Consider the following 8820-nt stretch of genomic DNA (forward strand, 5'->3'; position numbering starts at 1 on the left):
AATGTTAAATGTCAGTTCTATTTCAATTACAAAAAAGAAAAAAATGAAGAAGGAAAATTTCAGAATTTTCTCAAATATATCAGCCATGCATATGTTCATATTAATATCAGTTAATTTTTAATATAAAACACCAAAAAAATCCCTGCTATGACCATTCTTGTAAAAAAAGACTTTCTGTGCACAAATGTTTTTATCTCTTTTAAGCAAATTCCTATGGGTGAATATCCCAGGCATAAAGATGACATGGCAAAAGGAGCTGGTGTGCGTGCATGCGCGCGTCCGCACGCAGGCATTATGGAGCGAGGTTAGAGGGAGTCTGCTCCCCTACCCACGTACAGGGAAGAGGTCTTCTCAGCCCACATGCTTGTCACAGATTCCCATCCTAGAGTCTAGATTCACATATGAAGGTTATCAGAACACTGCAAAATGGCTTTCGTCTTACACCAAACATGGACCTCAAGTGGCAGTGATCTGTGGTTCTGGGTTAGGAGGTCTGACTGACAGATTAACTCAGGCCCAGATCTTTGACTACAACCAAATACCAAACTCTCAAAAGTACAGTGCCAGGTCATGCTGGTTGACTGGTGTTTGGGAGTTTGAATGGCAGAGCCTGTGTGATGATGCAGGGCAGGTTCCACATGTATGAAGTCTACCTGCTCTGGAAGGTGACATTCCCAGTGAGGGTTTTCCGGCTTCTGGATGTGGACACCCTAGTGGTCATCAGTGCATCTGGAGAGCTCAACTCCAAGTCTGAGGTTGGAGATATCAGGCTGATCCTTGATCACATCAACCTATCTTGTTTCTGCAGTGAGAACCCTCTCAGAGGGCCCGGTGGTGAGAGGTTTGGAGTTAGTTTCCCTGCCATGTCTGACACTTATGACCAGGATATGAAGCAGAAGGCTCATAGTACCTGGAAACAAATGGGGGAACAGAGAGTTACAGGAAGGCACCTACGTGATGGTAGCGGGACCCAGTTTTGAGACTGTGGCAGAGTGTCATCTGTTGCAGAAGCTGGGCGTGGATGCTGTTGGCATGAGCACAGTACCAGATGTTATAGTTTCAAGGCACTGTGGACTTTGAGTCTTTGGCCTCTCCCTCATCAATAACAAGGTCATCTTGGATTATGAAAGCTAGGAGGAGGCCAATCATGAGAAAGTACTAGAGGCTGGGAAGCAAGCTCCTCAGAAATTGGAACAGTTTGTCTTCATTCTTCTGGCTAGCATTCCACTGCCTTATGATGCCAGTTAACCAGCCCTGGAGTGGTCTGGCCTCTCCCTTATGGGATCCGAGGAGCTGCTACCTACTTTGGCCTCTTGCTGGAATCACTTGCCTCTGCCCTTAGGTAGTGGCAGAAAGGAGTTGCCTTCCCTACTTGTCCCACCAGACCCTCTGGTGCTGAGTCCTCTTCTGCTCAGTTGTCATCTCAAAATGATTTCCACCCCCATTCCTCTTCAAGAACCAGAGCCCAAGCCCTACCATACATCCGAGGATATGCCCAGGGTTTGACTTGGGGCCGTCGAATTCAGCACAGTAGCTACTGCTAGCTTCCTGAGATGATCCTCTCACATTTCTGGGGGCTCAGTTCTGCCTCCTCAAAGCACTGGAGACCACACAAGGAACAGCCTATTCATTTTGGACTTTTATAATATCATATTTTGAGAATAAAGAGAAAGATGAAAATAAAAAGAAGTAAAGTGAACTTCATTAGAAATTTCCAATCACTTCCGAAAAATTATTTCCATTTTACGCTTCCACCAGCAATGTGTGAGATTTCTAGTAGCTCCATATTTTTGCTAACATTGGACTGCCCGTGTTTTTACTGTAGTCATTGTACTGGGTATGTAGTCATACGTATTGTGGTTTTAATTGGCATTTCCAGGATGATGGAAAATTTCAGCATCTTTTCATACACTTAGCATTGGCCATTTATATATCTTCTTTTGTGAAATATCTGTTTAAAATTTTGCCCATTTAAAGGATGTTTTTAATTTTTTTTTTTTTAGATATAGAAGATTTTTAAACTAAGTATATTCTGGTTACAATTCCTTTGTCAGATATACACATTTGAAATGTTTTCTACCTGTGTTTCATTGCCTATTCAGTTCTTAACAGTGTTTTTAGCAAATTGATTGCAATATAATTGTGACACAATAAACTACACATGTTTAAAGTGTACACTTTGATAAGTTTTGACATATATATTCACCCATAAAACCATCACTGCAGTACAAATAATATACTTATTACTCCAAAAGTTTCTTTGTCTTCCCTTGGAATCCATTCATCCTGGCCATACCGAGACAACCCCATTCTTCAGGAAAACAATGACCTAGTTTCTATCATTGTAGATTAGTTTGATTTTCCTAGAATATTATATAAGTAGAATCATAAAGTCTGAAAGTTTTTTGTCTGTTTTATTTCACTCAGGTTAATTATTTTAGGATTCATCTACATTGTTGTGTGTATCAGTAGTGCATTCTATTTTATTTCTAAGTAGTATTCCATTATATGGATATACCATATTTTGTGTACTGTTCACTTGTAATGAACACTTGGGTTGTTTTCAGTTTGAGCTATTACAAATGAAACTGCTGTGTACATTCAGAATAGTCGGACTTCCCTGGTGGCGCAGTGGTTGAGAGTCTGCCTGCCGATGCAGGGGACACGGGTTTGTGCCCCGGTCCGAGAAGATCCCACATGCCGTGGAGCGGCTGGGCCCGTGAGCCATGGCCGCTGGGCCTGCGCGTCCGGAGCCTGTGCTCCACAACGGGAGAGGCTGCAACAGTGAGAGGCCTGCATACCAAAAAAAAAAAAAAATAATAATAATAATAAAAAAAATAATAATAAGAGAAGTTAAAAGTACTATGAAAGCATAATTCATAAAAGGTAGATAAATTAACACAAATAAAGGCACTTTTATTTAAGAAGCAATTTTGATATATTAATGGCTATATCAAATTGCAAATGGGGCTTAATGACATTCTAGATGATGGAATGATCATGTGACTTTGGAGTCTCCCTGTGCTATGCAGCTGCTTCCCACTAGCTAGCTATTTTACATTTGGTACTGTATATATGTCAATGCCACTCTCTCACTTCGTTCCAGCTTACCCTTCCCCCTCCCCGTGTCCTCAAGTCCATTCTCTACGTCTGTGTCTTTATTCCTTTCTTGCCCCTAGGTTTTTCAGAACATTTTTTTTTTCAGATTCCATATTTATGTGTTAGCATACAGTATGTGTTTTACTCTTTCTGACTTACTTCACTCTGTATGACGGACTCTAGGGCCACCCCCCTCACTACAAATAACTCAATTTCGTTTCTTCTTATGGCTGAGTAATATTCCATTGTATATATGTGCCACATCTTCTTTATCCATTCATCTGATGATGGACACTTAGGTTGTTTCCATGTCCTGGCTATTGTAAATAGAGCTGTAATGAACATTGTGGTACATGACTCTTTTAGAATTATGGTTTTCTCAGGGTATATGCCCAGTAGTAGGATTGCTGGGATGGTAGTTCTATTTCTATTTTTTAAGGAACCTCCATACTGTTCTCCATAGTGGCTGTATCAATTTATATTCCCAGCAACAGTGCAAGAGGGTTCCCTTTTCTCCACACCCTCTCCAGCATTTATTGTTTGTAGATTTTTTGATGATGGCCATTCTGACTGGTGTGAGATGATACCTCATTATAGTTTTCATTTGCCTTTCTCTAATGATTAGTGATGTGTTTCCATACAAATTGTGAAATTTTTGTTCTAGTTCTGTGAAAAATGCCATTGGTAGTTTGTTAGGGAGTGCATTGAAACTGTGGATTGCTTTGGGTAGTATAGTAATTTTCACAATGTTGATTCTTCCAATCCAAGAACATGGTATATCTCTCCATCTGTTTGTACCATTTTTAATTTCTTCCATCAGTGTCTTATAGTTTTCTGCATACAGGTCTTTTGTCTCCATAGGTAGGTTTATTCCTAGCTACTTTATTCTTTTTGTTGCAGTGGTAAATGGGAGTGTCTCCTTAATTTCTCTTTCAGATTTTTCATCATTAGTGTATAGGAATGCAAGAGATTTCTGTGCATTAATTTTGTATCCTGCTACTTTACCAGATTCATTGATCAGCTCTAGTAGTTTTCTGGTAGCATCTTTAGGATCCTCTATGAATAGTATCATGTCATCTGCAAACAGTGACAGCTTTACTTCTTCTTTTGCAATTTGGATTCCTTTTATTTCTTTTTCTTCTCTGATTGCTGTGGCTAAAACTTCCAAAACTATGTTGAATAATAGTGGTGAGAGTGGGCAGCCTTGTCTTGTTCCTGATCTTAGTGGAAATGGTTTCAGTTTTTCACCATTGAGAATGATGTTGGCAGTGGGTTTGTCATATATGGCCTTTATTATGTTGAGGTAAGTTCCCTCTAAGCCTACTTTCTGGAGAGTTTTTATCACAAATTGGTGTTGAATTTTGTCAAAAGCTTTTTCTGCATCTATTGAGGTTATATGGTCTTTCTCCTTCAATTTGTTAATATGCTCTATCACATTGATTGACTTGCATATATTGAAGAATCCTTGCATTCCTGGGATAAACCCCACTTGATCATGGTGTATGGTCCTTTTAATGTGCTGTTGGATTCTGTTTGCTAGTATTTTGTTGAGGATTTTTGCATCTATGTTCATCAGTGATATTGGTCTGTAGGTTTCTTTTTTTGTGACATCTTTGTCTGGTTTTGGTATCAGGGTGTTGGTGGCCTCATAAAATGAGTTTGTGAGTGTTCCTCCCTCTGCTATATTTTGGAAGAGTTTGAGAAGGATAGTTGTTAGCTCTTCTCAAAATTTTTGATAGAATTTGCCTGTGAAACCATCTGGTCCTGGGCTTTTGTTTGTTGGAAGATTTTTAATCACAGTTTCAATTTCAGTGCTTGTGATTTGTCTTTTTATATTTTCTATTTCTTCCTGGTTCAGTCTTGGAAGGTTGTGCTTTTCTAAGAATTTGTCTGTTTCTTCCAGGTTGTCCATTTTATTGGCATAGAGTTGCTTGTAGTAATCTCTCATGATCCTTTGTATTTCTGCAGTGTCAGTTGTTACTTCTCCATTTTCATTTCTAATTCTATTGATTTGAGTCTTCTCCCTTTTTTTCTTGATGAGTCTGGCTAATGGTTTATCAATTTTGTTTATTTTCTCAAAGAACCAGCTTTTAGTTTTATTGATCTTTGCTATTGTTTCCTTCATTTCTTTATCACTTATTTCTGATCTGATATTTATGATTTCTTTCCTTCTGTTAATTTCTGGATTTTTTTTGTTCTTCTTTTCTAATTGCTTTAGGTGGAAGGTTAGGTTGTTTAATTGAGATGTTTCTTATTTCTTGAGGTAGGATTGTATTGCTATAAACTTCCCTCTTAAAACTGCTTTTGCTGCATCCCATAGGTTTTGGGCCACTGTGATTTCATTGTCATTTGCTTCTAGGTATTTTTTGACTGCCTCTTTGATTCCTTCAGTGATCTCTTGGTTATTTAGTAGCATATTGTTTAGCCTCCATGTGTTTGTATTTTTTACAGTTTTTTCCTGTAATTGATATATTGTCTCATAGCGTTGTGGTCAAAAAAGACCCCTGATATGATTTCAGTTTTCTTAAAATTACCAAGGCTTGATTTGTGACCCAAGATATGATCTATCCTGGACAATGTTCCATGAGCACTTGAGAAGAAAGTGTATTCTGTTGTTTTTGGATGGAATGTCTTATAAATATCAATTAAGTCCATCTTGTTTAATGTATCATTTAAAGCTTGTGTTTCCTTATTTATTTTCATTTTGGATGATCTGTCCATTGGCGAAAGTGGGGTGTTAAAATCCCCTACTATGATTGTGTTACTGTTGTTTTCCCCTTTTATGGCTTTTATTTGCCTTATGCATTGGGGTGCTTCTATGTTGGGCACATAAATATTTATAATTGTTATATCTTCTTCTTGGCTTGATCCCTTGATCATTATGTAGTGTCCTTCCTTGTCTCTTGTATCATTCTTTATTTTAAAGTCTATTTAATCTGGTATGAGTATTGCTACTCAAGCTTTCTTTTGATTTCCATTTGTATGGAATATCTTTTTCCATCCCCTCACTTTCAGTCTGTATGTGTCCCTAGGTCTGAAGTGGGTCTCTTGTAGCCAGCATATATACGGGTCTTGTATTTGTATCCATTCAAATCCATTCTTGTATTTTAATCCATTCCTATTACTATTTTCTTAAATGTTTTGGGTTTGTTATTGCATGTCTTTTCCTTCTCTTGTGTTTCCTGCCTAGAGAAATTCCTTTAGCATTTGTTGTAAAGCTAGTTTGCTGGTGCTGAATTCTCTTAGCTTTTACTTGTCTGTTGGTTTTAATTTCCTCATTGAATCTGAATGAGATCCTTGCTGGACAGAGTTATGTTTGGTGTACGTTTTCCCCTTTCATCACTTTAAATGTGTCCTGCCACTCCCTACTGGCTTGCAAAGTTTCTGCTGAAAGATCAGCTGTTAACTTTATGGGGATTCCCTTGTATGTTATTTGTTGCTTTTCCCTTGCTGCTTTTAATATTTTTTCTTTGCATTTAATTTTCGATACTTTGATTAATATGTGTCTTGTGTGTTTCTCCTTGGATTTATCCTGTATGGGACTCTCTGTGATTCCTGGACTTGATTGACTATGTCCTTTCCCATATTAGGGAAGTTTTCAACTATAATCTCTTGAAATAATTTCTCAGTCCCTTTCTCTTTCTCTTTTTCTTCTAACCCCTATAATTCGAATGTTGGTGCATTTAATGTTGTCCCAAAGGTCTCTGATACTGTCCTCATCTTTTCATTCTTTTTTCTTTATTCTGCTCTGTGGTTGTTATCTCCACTATTTTATCGTCCAGGTCACTTATCCGTTCTTCTGCCTCAGTTATTCTGCTATTGATTCCTTCTAGAGAATTTTTAATTTCATTTATTGGGTTGCTCATCATTGTTAGTTTGCTCTTTAGTTCTTCTGTGTCCTTGTTAAACGTTTCTTGTATTTTCTCCATCCTATTTCCAAGATTTTAGAACATCTTTACTATCATTATTCTGAATTCTTTTCCAGGTAGACTGCCTATTTCCTCTTCATTAGTTTGGTTTTTACCTTGCTCCCTAATCTGCTGTGTATTTCTCTGTCTTCTCATTTTGCTTAACTTACTGTGTTTGGGGTCTCCTTTTTGCAGACTGCAGGTTTGTAGTTCCCATTGTCTTTGGTGCCTGTCCTCAGTGGTTAAGGTTCGTTCAGTGGATTGTGTAGGCTTCTTGGTGGTGGTGACTGGTAACTATGTTCTGGTGGATGAGGCTGGATCTTGTCTTTCTAGTGGGCAGGACCACGTCTGGTGGTGTATTTTGGGGTGTCTGTGAACTTATTATGATTTTAGGCAGCCTCTCTGCTAATGGGTGGGGTTGTATTCCTGTCTTGCTAGTTGTTTGGCATGGAGTGTCCAGCACTGTAGCTTGCTGGTCATTGAGTGGAGCTGGGTCTTAGCGTTGAGACCGAGATACCTGGGAGAGCTCTTGCCTATTGATATTATGTGGGGCTGGGAAGTCTCTTTTGGCCCAGAGTCCTGAACTCGGCTCTCCCACCTCAGAGGCTCAGGCCTGACACCCAGCCAGAGCACCAAGACCTGGTCAGCCCCACGGCTCAGAAGAAAAAAGAAAAGAAGGGAAAAAAAAAGAAAGAAGGAAAAAAATAAATAATTAAAATAAAAAAATTAAAAAATATAATAATAATAATAAAGAAGAGAGAAACCAAACCAATAAACAAATCCACCAATGATAACAAGCACTAAAAACTAAACTAAGATAAACTTATAAATCAGAAACTAATCAGTCACATACAACAAACCCCAAGTCTACGGTGGCTCCCAAATTCCACCACCTCAATTTTGGGATGATTCGTTGTCTATTCAGGTATTCCACGGATGCAGGGTATATCAGGTTGATTGTGGAGATTTAATCCACTGCTCCTGAGGCTGTTGGGAAAGATTTCCCTTTCTCTTCTTTGTTCGCACAGCTCCTGGGGTTCAGCTTGGGATTTGGCCCTGCCTCTGCATGGAGGTGTCCCTCTGGTATCTGTTCTTTACCCAGACAGGACGGGGTTAAAGCAGCAGCTGATAAGGGGGCTCTGGCTCACTCAGGCTGGCGGGGAGGGTGGGGTATGGAATGCAGGGCGAGCCTGAGGCAGCAGAGGCTGGTGTGAGGTTGCAACAGCCTGAGGAAAGTTGTCCCCGGGAAGTTGTCCCTGGATCCCAGGACCCTGGCAGTGGTGGGCTGCACAGGTTCCTGGGAGGGGAGGTGTGGATCGTGACCTGTTCTTACACACAGGCTTCTTGGTGGCTGCAGCAGCAACTTCAGCGTTTCATGCCCATCTCTGGTGTCTGTGTTGATAGCCACAGCTCATGCCTGTCTCTGGAGCTCCTTTAGGTGGTGCTCTGAATCCCTTCTCCTTGCACACCCTGAAACAATGGTCTCTTCACTCTTAGGCAGGTCCAGACTTTTTCCCAGACTCTCTCCCAGCTAGCTGTGGCACACTAGCCCCCTTCAGGCTGTGTTCACGCAGCCAACCCCAGTTCTTTCCATGGGATCTGACCTCTGAAGCCCGAGCCTCAGCTCCCAGCCCCCTCCTGCCCCGGTGGGTGAGCAGACAAGCCTTTCAGGCTGGTGAGTGCTGGTCGGCACCGATCCTCTGTGCGGGAATCTCTCCACTTTGCCCTCTGAACCCCTGTTGCTGTACTCTCCTCCGTGGCTCCGAAGCTTCCCCCCGCCACCCCCTGTCTCTGCCAGTGAAGGGGCTTCCTA

At 40.4% G+C, this 8820-nt stretch overlaps 1 pseudogene; it reads left to right on the plus strand.

Annotated features, from left to right (window-relative positions):
- Nucleotides 1-238: 238 nt before the first annotated feature.
- On the plus strand, nt 239-1377 carry LOC113618571 (purine nucleoside phosphorylase pseudogene; annotated as a pseudogene).
- The last annotated feature ends 7443 nt before the right edge of the window (nt 1378-8820 follow it).

The sequence above is a fragment of the Aethalodelphis obliquidens genome, unplaced genomic scaffold (assembly GCF_003676395.1).
Source record: "Aethalodelphis obliquidens isolate GAN/ISIS:26980383/991018 unplaced genomic scaffold, ASM367639v1 scaffold5, whole genome shotgun sequence".
NCBI classification, from domain to species: domain Eukaryota; kingdom Metazoa; phylum Chordata; class Mammalia; order Artiodactyla; family Delphinidae; genus Aethalodelphis; species Aethalodelphis obliquidens.